This window comes from Leptonychotes weddellii, chromosome 8, assembly GCF_054177405.1.
Source record: "Leptonychotes weddellii isolate Sample4059 chromosome 8, ASM5417740v2, whole genome shotgun sequence".
Taxonomy (NCBI): Eukaryota; Metazoa; Chordata; class Mammalia; order Carnivora; family Phocidae; genus Leptonychotes; species Leptonychotes weddellii.
Genome location: NC_138376.1, coordinates 10,951,612 through 10,963,351, shown reverse-complemented (window position 1 = coordinate 10,963,351; position 11,740 = coordinate 10,951,612).

The window sequence follows — 11,740 nt, the reverse complement described above, 5'->3', positions numbered from 1 at the left end:
CTTATCAAACTTGGCCCTTTCCCAGCTTGCTTTCCAAAAAGATTTTATCCCATTAGTAGTGTGTGCATTGCCCACACTGATGTTAGGGAGTCAGAGGGAAGCCAAGGTAATGCAGTGTTCTTCTTGCTTTTTTGTCATACCCTTCGTGTCATGAAGTGACTGCATGTGAATAGGGAGTGTTTTTCTTTTTTAGATTTAAAACTACTCCTAAAACTTTGGGATCAGTGCTAGGATGTCTGTAAACTAGTTTGAGAACCAGAACCCAAGATGAAATTCTGGAGATGTAACATTGGCTGAGCCCTTCCTCCGAGAGAGAGGGCATTTATGGCTGGCAGACCTATATGAAACAGCACCCCCTTGTGCCCAAGGATGCCCTGAATCCGTCCTTGAGTTGCCTTGCCACGAGGATGTCCATGACCAGCTGGACCACATGCGTGACTGCTGGTAAGGGGTGAGGGATGGAAAGAAGGAGGGTCTTGACTTCAGAAGATGTGGACAGTCAGGGTCTCTGCACCTGGGATTCCTAGAGTTTTGCTCAAGATTTGCAGATAGGTCCATTACCCTCAAAATGATAAGAACAGTCTAGTACAAGTGGCTGTAATTGTTGTAAAAGTATCATAGGTGACTCCTCTTTGGAAAATGGCTCTTTATAAAGATGAATGCTCATAAAACGTCTGTAAAAGCTGTAGATTCCCTTTCAGTGGCATCAACTCCATTCTCGGATGCTTTCCTAGAAGTGCTGGGGAGCCCATTGGCATGGTAATCACAAGCTCTCTACTCAGCCGGGTTTGAAGCCCAGCCTCAACACTTAACAAGTTGTACTTGTAAAACTCTGGGTCATGGACTGCCTTGTCTGAGCCTCAGTTGGCAGATCTTTAGAATAAGAATAAGAACAGCATCTGCCTAAGAAGTTTGTTGTGAGGATTAAATGAGGTAATAGGTCTAAGAGCTGAGCCCAGGGTCTGGCAAATAGTAAGCCTTAGAGTAATATCAGAGCAAGAAAGAACAAAAAGCAGAGAAGGTGACCATGAACCTTTGACAGACAAAGTGGTTTTGTCAAAAGCAAGGAATTGACTTGGTGTAGGAGTCGTGTTGCTTTCAGAGGATGAATACACAGTGAAACCAAAAGCTTCGTGGCCATTGGGATTGCAGTTCAGGAAAGACCAGGGACGGGGCCGCCCCCATTAGCTTGAACTGACTCGAGCGAAAAACATGATGCAGATTTGAAATCAGACTCAACATTTTGCACCTAGTGTTTGGAATGAGAAAAGATGTACGTGTGTGTGTGTGTGTGTGTGTGTGTGAAAGAGAGAGCAGGGTAAGGTGGGTAGGGCAGAATTTATCAAGGAGAGTGAACTGCCTTGATTGAGGAAGGTAGATGATCATGAACCATATTTGTTCTTCGTCTCCACTGCCAGGGAAAGCTTTATTCTCAGGACCCTCCTTGGTCTACGGAGTTAGATCTAAGGTTCAAATAATTTCACCTTGGGATGTCCCAAGACACCAGTACAAACATGAGTATCAGCGCCACATCTTTCCAAAAGAAGGCCTGTGGTTTTTGTTTTCATAAAAATTCATAGCAGGTTTCATCATAGGAAACACTGAGCTGCACTCACAGAACCCAACAGAGCCCGATTATTTGCCGGGGTTGCAGGAGAAGGGATCCAGCCACAGCCTGTGGACATAGAGTATGTGAGGCTCATGTGTTCAACCCCATAGCTCAGGGACAGTGAGAGTCTCAGAATAATGCCGTCTGGTTCTCCCGCCCTTCCCTCATTGGCAACTTTATTTGGCTGGATTAACTGGATCATTGTCTGTACTCCATCTTTCCTATGTTAAAAACAGCCAAAGGCCTAAAAATCCTAGGATAGGAGCTGTTTGCTTAATTCAACAGCAATTAGCCCTCATAGTTTTGCAGCTGATTGTGTGCAGAGCCAGATTTGATTGAATTGGTTGTTAAGATACAATCAATCAGTTCTTCGGTCGGATTCTACTATTGCTATTTATTATCCTCTTAAGACGAAGTGTGTTTATTTTGTAATTTTCATTTTTAAATTGCATTTGAAGTTCAAATTCTACTACCCGTAGGATTCTACCACCTGGAGTGTCTTGAGTGTATGTATGTGTTGAATGGGTAAAGTTAAACATTAAGTGTATTTGCTGAGCATTTACTCTGGACAAAGTACTATTGTAGGCATTCTCTGAAATACTCAGAAAAAGCAAGAACACCCTTCCTTTCAAGGACTTAAAATCTAGTGGAGGGAGAAATGAGCCTTAAGCTGTAAGCACAGCGACCTGTTAACATGAGGCAAGTAAACAAAGAAGAGTGGGAACACAAACAAAGGACTGTAGGAGGGTCCAACTTCATGTGGGAGCTCCTTAGCAGGCTTTAAAGAACTGATTCCATTTGAACTCAGACTTGAAAGATAAGCAGGATTTTGAATGGTAATAATGGGTGAGGAGAAGGGCGGTAGGAATGGCAAAGACACGATTTCTAAGGCAAGAGGTAGAGCACACTCTTGAACAGTGAATTGCATGAGAGTTCTGTAGGCAGAGGGCACCCAGAGCCCAGGTCACATAGGGAGGAGGCAATGATGGAAGATAGAGACGTTTTTGTAGAGAATTTGTATGGTGGGACAGTATCGAAGGATTCTGAGCCGGGCAGCTGTAAGATAAGATCCATTTCCAGGACGATAACCTGAAGGATGAAACAAAGGAGTTGGAGGAGGCGGGAAGCAGGAAGACCATCTGGAAGGCAAAGAAAGGAAAGGAAGCCCAAAGAAACACAGCATGGATAGGAGAGAAAGGGAGGAATGGAAATGAGCTAATTCTTATGTGTTGTCTTTTCTGTCTTCGCTCCTGGGTTTGCTTATGATCCTAGCTGCTGTAAACTTGGGTCTGCTTTCTTTTTTTAAGACTATAGAACAGGAAGAAAGAAGCTATCCCTTCTATCCTGATCTTTCCATCACAGGTTGAACTTGAATCATCTTAGACCACAGAGAAGGGCCTCGTGTGTCACAGCTGATGCGATAGCTCATAGGACTCTGGTGTTGTAGTACCAGATGTTGCATGGGTAAAGCTGGTTTTATCGCTCTTTTCGCCCACTCCTGCCTCAGTTTCCCTGTCCCAGCAGAACAGTCTGGGGTTGTCCCCTTATGGAATCTGATACTATATTTGGTCCGCAGTTGGTTGACTCAGGAAACACGGAGTACATCATCCGAGCTCTGCAGGTGGACGTTTTCCTGTGCTTACAGCCACATAGCGGATGTAGGCTTCTTTCACTGGGTCCGAGCCCTTAGACTTTTGTCTGGCTGATTACATGTTACATAATTGCTCCTTAGCAAATTTTTACAAATAAAATCTTCCGGCAGTTGGCGGATGGACAGACCCTGCCAACAAAGCGCAATGATAAACCAAAAAAGATACCTTCCAGGGAGCCCAGTAGGTGGGGTGTGGCTAGCGTGGGGTGGGTATGAATACAGTTACATGGAAAATGGTGCCATGTAACATGGCTGCTTGTCCCAGAGCTTGACAAATGCTGTACAAACCCCATTCTGTCGTTCAGAGACAAGGCATTTCACTTGCAGACCTAGTCTTTCCTTTCCACTTCTTTATGTCGTTCTCCCCCACGGGATCCCAAGCAGGCACACAGTTAGGTAACAAAGGACTATCAGGAAAACATCATCTAGGTGGGCTGTATTTGTTCCCATGGTTCCTGAGAAGTTAGGGTGAAGGGAGGAGGCAGAACTTGGACCCTGCCAGCAAATCTCTCTTCTTTTCTCCTTTCAATGCATGAACATGTACAGAATCCCTCTGGGCAAGGGAGACAGACCTTACTTAATGGTTCATTTAGATTCTGCATGAATCTAAATTCATGTCTTCAAGGAAGATACTGTTTTATTCTTCATGGTAGGAGGGGCGATTTCTTCAAATTGACCATTATCCCCCACTCACTCTTTTCCGAAGTAGCCTGTTTACAATCTCCTCTTGTAGATTATGGTACTTAGTAGAGACACGTAGAGAGAAATTCAGACACTGAAAAGCTTCAAGACATCCTGCAGAGTTGGAATGCTTTTTACAAAGGGGAAAAAAAAATCTGCAAATGTGTATGTACTTGCTTCTCTCCCCGCAAGAGCCAGCTGGACAGCCCAAAAACGGTTCCTATTCAGGAACAACAAAAGCCCGTGTCAGAAGTCAAGGGACAGGAGGCTGAGAACTAATAATAATTTTGCACTTACACAGCAGTTTTCATCCGAAGACCTCGAGTGCTTTATAAACATTAATTAAATTGCCCTGCAACCCCATGAGATGGCTGTGTATCAGTATTTCCAATTTGCAGGGGGTGGAGGGAGGAGAGAGGTATGCATGGAGTGAAGTTGGAACCGGGCCATGTGACGATGCACGTGGCTTGTGGACTCAGAAATAGCAATAGGATCTCGTCCCCCGTGAAGCCAAGGCTAGGGTCATGCACCACGGTACCTGCTGGGCTGCAGAGGAGATGGTCTGGCAACCGAGCAGCTTTGGACCCCTCTCCTCCAGTGGGAGCCACCTTGTGCACAAAGTGAACAGGGTGCCACCTGCCCTGGGCTTGAACAGTGTGGACACATGCTTATCACCACACGCCAGGCTGCTGTTACTATAGACTCATTCCTTGAGTGGCACTCGGGACGACAGGTCGGGTTCCCCAGAGATGCTGCTTCTGGTTATCTTGCAGTGCAGATAACCTTGTCTAGGGTCCCCCAGAGCTGCTGGGCGAGAGTAGGCCATCTGTTGCCTTTGGGGACAGTGCTGTGAAGGACTGTGATGTCCACTCTGCTCAGCAGAAGAATTCCATGATCAATTACTGATATCTGCCCTGTCGGTGGGAAAAGTTATTTGCAGGTTGAGTTGTGCCCCACCCCCCAAAAGATACATTAAGGTCCTAACCCCCAAGTACCTGTGCACATGACCTTATTTGGAAATAGGGTCTTTGTAGATGTCATCAAGTTAGGATGAAGTCATATTGGATTAGAGTGGGTCCTAAGTCCAACGACTGGGTTCAAGAGAAAGAGGACATTTGGACACAGACTCAGAGAAGGCCATGTGAAGGTGGAGGTAGAGATTGGGGGTATGAGTCTAGGAGCCAAGGAATGACTAGGTTTGCTGGCGACCACCAAAGCTAGAAGAGGCAAGGAAGGAGTCTCCTCTAGAGCCTTCAGAGGCAGCATGGCCCTGCCAACACCTTGAATTTCAGACTTGGAGCCTCCAGAACCACGAGAGCATCAATTTCTATTGTTTTAAGCTACCCAGTTGGCAGTATTTTGTTACGGTGGCCCTAGGAAATTCACGTGATTGTCTAAGCATCGGAAGTTCCAAATGTAGGATCATAAAATAGTCATTGACTTAAAAACTCATCCCACTATTGTAAATAAGTGAAGGAAGGTTTCCAGGAGAGATTGGCGGTGACAGGGGAGGCAAGGACGGGGTGGGTACATGGTAATGCCAGTGACAGGGACATCACCGTGTCCTCTGACATGGCACACGCTGATGGTTCTCAGCCAACTTAGATGTTTTGGCAGGTCAGTCTATTATAATGTGTTGAATTGCAATTGTGCAAATGTATTTAATGCATCCTATTTCTTAACCCCTATAAGGAAATAGAAAGAAAATCAAGCAATGCATCAGAAGCCAGATCAAGTGTTGCAAGAAAGAAAAATAATCTACAGGACTTAAGATCCAAAGTCTGGGAAAATAGTCTGGTGTGGGTGAGGTTGCTGACGTTTGGGGCAAGAGACCATCTGTTGCCTTTGGGTTCAGCATTGCCCTTTTTGGGCTTCTTCTTTCTTTCTTTATTTTTTAAAAAATTTTAAATTACCATATAACGTATTATTTGCGTCAGGGGTACAGGTCTGTGATTCATCAGTCTTACACAATTCACAGCGCTCACCATAGCACATACCCTCCCCAGTGTCCATCACCCAGCCACCCCATCCCTCCCACCCGCCTTGGCTTCTTCTTTAAAAAATGCAGACTGTCCTGGGAGGGGTAACACATAAAGCAGTCCAATCCTGCCAGGCTACATACTGTTCTGGAAAGAAAACGGTCTTTGGAGTCAAGACAGATGTGACTCAGAATCCAGGCTCTGTTATTTACTAGCTCTGTGGCATTAGGCAAGTCACTCGACCTCTCCATGCCTCGATTTACTTCTCTGCTGGAGTGGGTGTCAGGATATTCTCATAGGTTTGTTGTGAGAATTCAATGAGTTGGTATTTGTTTCAAAACCTGCCATCTTGTATGTGTAGTACTATACACATAGTATATGTGTCTGCTCAGTAAGTGGCTCTCCTTCCCATGGAGAGTGAATGAAGAGGGAGAGGCAGGCTGGGGAGGGGCAGAGAAGGAGGTCGGGGTCGGGGCCGGGGGACTGCCCGCTCAACCGATCCTGCATAGTTGAGTCTGCCGTTGGACTGTGGTTTGAGAAGTTACTCCCTTCTTTGCTTGGCCTCAGGTTAACCCTGTTCCTAGGATTCTTCTTTCCTCCTTGTCTAGGGTCCCCCAGAGCTGCTGGGCGAGAGTAGGCCAGCTGCAGGCAATGGGGCTGCTTCCTTGTCTGCGTTACTCGCTAGGGGCCTGGAGATGGGCAGCCACTGGAGGCAGCTCCAACTATCAATGGAATCCTTTCCATAGGCCGGGCACTAAGCAGGGCAAAGAAAAAAAGTAGAAGTTGCTCCTATCAGGCTGGGCCAAGGGAGAAACCAGCAACCTCACCTCCTTGGACAGTGATCTCTGAGACCCAGTTAAATGTGTCACCTCTAATTTACCCAAACCAAAACGGTCTTTGCCAAGTGGCTCATCAGCTTTTCATTTTTTTTCTTTTTTAACAATGCTAACAAGTTTTGAGTATAACATCTTATCCATCCCCCCTCCCCTAGGGCTCTACACAACCAAAGGCATGAGTATCAGCCTTGATAATGATAAAAATATCTTTTTTTTTTTTAAGATTTTATTTATTTATTTGACAGACAGACAGAGACAGCGAGAGAGGGAACACAAGCAGGGGGAGTGGGAGAGGGAGAAGTAGGCTTCCCGCTGAGCAGGATCCTGGGATCATGACCTGAGCTGAAGGCAGATGCTTAATGATTGAGCCACCCAGGTGCCCCAAAAATATCTTTTTAAAAAAAAATTTTATCTATTTATTTTAGAGAGAGAGTGGGGGGTTGGGGGAAGAGCAGAGGGAGAGGGAGAGAGAGAATCTCAAGCTGACTCCCTGCTGAGTGTGGAGCCCGACAATGCAAGGCTTGATTCCACGACCTGATAAAAGATAAAAATATCTGATACCTGATAAGAATATCTTTAATGCCAAGTTTCCCCCACCAAATATGGCTGGTATCCCAAACACCGACCCAACTCCTTGTGGGTCCTGATTGGCTCACCATTGCCCTTGGCCACCACCATGTTTTCCTCTTGGATGGCCATGTTACTCTAGCTCTGCCACCTGCTGGACTCATTCAGCAACTGCCTCCCCCATACCTGCTGCTTACCTGTCAGAGGCTGACAGGTGCTATTTGTGGCTGTTCTTGCTGCTGTTGCTGAGGCCAGGAAACTTGGAAAGGCCTCTCCTGCCAATGAAAGCTCCCTAAGTAAGTTAACTTTTTGAAATATCTTTCCTCTCTTCCTAGAACTGGGGCACTTTCCACCACTCCGGTGCTGTGTTCAGAAACATCTTGTCCCCCTGCAATTATCCAAAGCCCACAGTAGGGCCCAGGCACTTGACAAAGACTCTCCTTTGACCAAAGCTTGGCTAGGCTCCTCAGAGCCTTCTGCTGGACTAGGCCTAGCCTTGGCTTCCCTCTCTGTTCTTGTAGAATCCAGTTTGAGCAAAGTGATCAAAATCCTCTAAAGTCAGCTTAGTGAAAATTCTCCACCTGCTGTCTGACCTCTTGATAGTATGCTGGTATCAGGCTGGCCTGTCTTCAACAGGGATTCTATGGAATTGGTCTAGCAAGAATCCCCCCTACTGCTGATGTCGCCTCTTAGAATTTTCCAACCATTGACCCCCACTCTTCTCCTTCATTGCAAATTCCCACTAGTCCCTGTTGGAGGCAGAGTTGAGTCCAATCTCTCTCCACTACTACAAAACCCCACTATAGTAGGCCCCGTTGAATAAGAGCTGCCTGACCATCTTTAGCAGGGGTCAGGCATAATTTTTTTCTTGAACACACCCCAGCTGTCACTGCAGGAGGCCTGCCCGGCCCACATGGGACATCACAGGCTGGAGTGTGATTGACTTTCTCTCTCTTCTCTGAGACTCTTAATCCAGGAAGGGCCTGACCCATCAGATTTAAGGACTCTCAGTAATCTCCCCCAGGAACCCTACTGAGGTTGGCTGTCACATATCCTGGATTTGGATGGGCATTTGTAATTCCAATTCATCTTTCTCACTGCCAGCAATTGAATACGAGTTTTTGTTTAAGAAAAGGTCCCCCTACCACCTCACACCAGTCAGAATGGCTAAAGTTAACAGGTCAGGAAATGACAGATGTTGGTGAGGATGTGGAGAAAGGGGAACCCTCTTACACTGCTGGTGGGAATGCAAGCTGGTACAGCCACTCTGGAAAACAGTATGGAAGTTCTTCAAAACGTTAAAAATAGAGCTATCCTACAACCCAGCAATTGCACTACTAGGTATTTACTCCAAAGATACAAATAGTGATCCAAAGGGGCATGTGCACCCCAATGTTTACAGCAGCAATGTCCACAGTAGCCAAACTATGGAAAGAGCCCAGATGGCCATTGACAGATGAATGGATAAAGAAGATGTGATATATATATATATATATAATGGAATATTACGCAGACATCAGAAAGGATGAAATCTTACCATTTACATTGACGGAACTGGAGGGTATTATGCTGAGCAAAATAAATCAATCAGAGAAAGACAATTATCATATGGTTTCAGTCATATGAGGAATGTAAGAAACAGTGCAGAGGATCATAAGGGAAGGGCGGGAAACATGGAATGGGAAGACATCAGAGAGGGAGACAAACCATGAGAGAATCTTAACTATGGGAAAGAAACTGAGGGTTGCTGGAGGGGAGGTGGGTGGGGGGATGGGGTAACTGGGTGATGGGCATTAAGGAGGGCACATGATGTGATGACCACTGGGTGTTATATGCAACTGATGATTTACTGAACTCTTCACCTGAAACTAATGATGTTCTATATGTTGGCTAATTGAATTAGAATAAAAAAAAAGAAAAGGTCTCCATATTTTCTGCTCAGGTATACTAGGGCTCCTGATCATGCTAGGGGTACTGTTGACATTCCCTGGGGTTCTCACACCATCCCTTCTGTGGGAGGAGGTGAGACCAAGAGTCCAGCCACCTCCTTGAGCCTCAGAGCCTGCATGTCCTTCGTGACCCTCCTGAGGACTCAGCTCACCTGGCTGGAATGTGGCTGGGAGGCCTGCTTTCTTGGTTTCCCAGGTCCTGGGGACTAGATGGGGCACAAGGGGACAAGGGAGAGGAAGAAACGTGCCTTTGTTCTCATTCCTCCTCCCTGCCTCCCTGCCGAACCTCATGCTGGCTGGGAACGTGACGCACGAATCTGGGTATTTTTTCCTCTTGAAAATCCAATCCCGTGGTCCCCAATACCCAAATGCTTGGTAAAGAGAGGGCCAGGCCAAACCTCGAATGTGATGGCAGGAAGCAAAATAGCCCTGAGATTCTGGGCATTAAAGGGAGGAGGAGAAGACAGACGCTCCATGGCAAGCCTTTGTGAGAACAGGGGCTGGAGTCACACAGGAGGAGCATGGGCTTTGTGCCAGGCACTTCACATCCATTAGCTTTCCCCCACTTTATAGATTAGGTAACTGAACCTCAGAGAGGTTAAATCATGTCCCTGGGTCCCATAGCTCATGAGTGGAGCCAGGATTCAGACTTGGGTTTGCAGATCTATTTGTCTTCCATGCTCTGGCTCCTTCCATGAAACCCTACTCCTCCCACTGGGGGGAAAATGTGTGTGCTCCTGGAAACAGGTATGCAGCTCTGACACATCACTATAGAAGAGGCCTGGCTGTCTCCCTCTGCTGCCCCTCCGAGCAACAGCTCTTGTTACCGTTCATGAGCTTTCCAATAAAACATCTGTAATAATCTCTGAGGTGGCAGAAGTGGCACCAGTCCCTAGACATCTGGAAGGGCTCAGGACTGCCATGACCACTGGTTCAGGCTCCAAGCTCTGCTTGTACCCGCTGTAGACTGCAGATGGCCTGAATCAGAGACCTGAGCAGGGAAGGGTGTGAGCACAAAGGCAAGCAGGCCCGGGAGGTTTCCCTGAGATACAGCCATGAGTTATGTCCCTTTGGTAAGGCTGATCTGTGCAGCAAGCCCTTGGGGAGTAGATAACCCAGCCTGACAAGTGACCTTGACAGAATTACAGCAGTAATATTTTCAGTTGGTTGAGCCAGTCTTGGCCAATTTCTCTAGAGCGTTAGGTGCAAACATAAGTCTGCGACTCCACATTGCACGTGCACGTGTCTGCCTCTTCCCCTTCGCGGTTTAAAGTATTTATCCTGTGGCTTGTACAAACGACTTCTTTCTCTTCCCTGGTGAGGACGAGAGTCTCCAGTCTTCCCTCCTCCCTCCACTGGGTGTGCAGCGAAGCAGTGCGGACAAGGATCTTGTTCCAGGCCCATTGAGCAGTGCTAGCATTTACTGACCTTCTGCACCAGTAATTCTGTCCTTCGGGGATTGAAATTGATTTTCCTCCTTTCTGTGTGTGAGAACGACCCGAGGGTACAGCTCTGTTACGAACGCTGATCTCAGGTGTGTATTTAAAGGTGAACAGCAACACTCTTGAAACAATAAATGAGAAGAGTTGTTTCAAGAATGCCCGCTATAACCTCTACAAATGAACAGGATGTGCGCTTATGTTTCCGAAGAGTAGCTTTTAATTTCTCTATGTCACTGTGTGTGTGTGTGTGTGTGTGTGTGTGTGCACGTGCACGTGTGTAGAGATGGGTGGGGGTGGATGATGCTGGGAGAGAAGATGCCAGGCTGAGAGCCAGGCAAGCAAGGTGCTTGCCTTTTGGTATAAGATTTAAGGACATGTCCAAAAAGTCAGTACTCGAGCTACAATGTTTTAATGTAATGTATTTTTAAGAATAAAAACTAATGCAAAAAATCCACCATGGGCAACATATCAAAATTTCAAATATATAAACAATTGATGTTACCGATCTTCTTTTTTGCCTCAGTCTCCAATGTGACTCAGCACAGCCCTTTTTCGTAAACTTTTGCTCTGTCATTCATCGTTGACTTTTTTTCACATTAATTTTGATTTTTCAAAATACCGCATGAAGATATTATTTATCTTGATGACTGAGTTTTTTGGCATCTCTTTATGTTTTGGATGCTGGATGAATGGACCTCTACCTGGTCCCAGCCCCCTTTCCGCATGGCCCAAATCAGAGGCAGGGCTGTTTTTGAGATTGGCTGAAGATACTAGCTGGCATCCATTTTCAGCCTCCAAACTGAAAATGAGTGGTTGAACTCTTCCTCTAGCTGATAACTGTTTAAGCCCAGAATGGCCTGCAGATTTTGTCATTTGCTTGGTCATAGCTAAAGTCCTCTGGAGTGCCAAGCAGGAGCTAATTGGGATTGGTTCTCTGGGAGGTAGTGACCATTCTGTCTGTGCCATGGATGGTCTGGAACTATCCAGGCCATTGGAGGAGACAGTGAGGGTTTTGGTAGGTGCTCA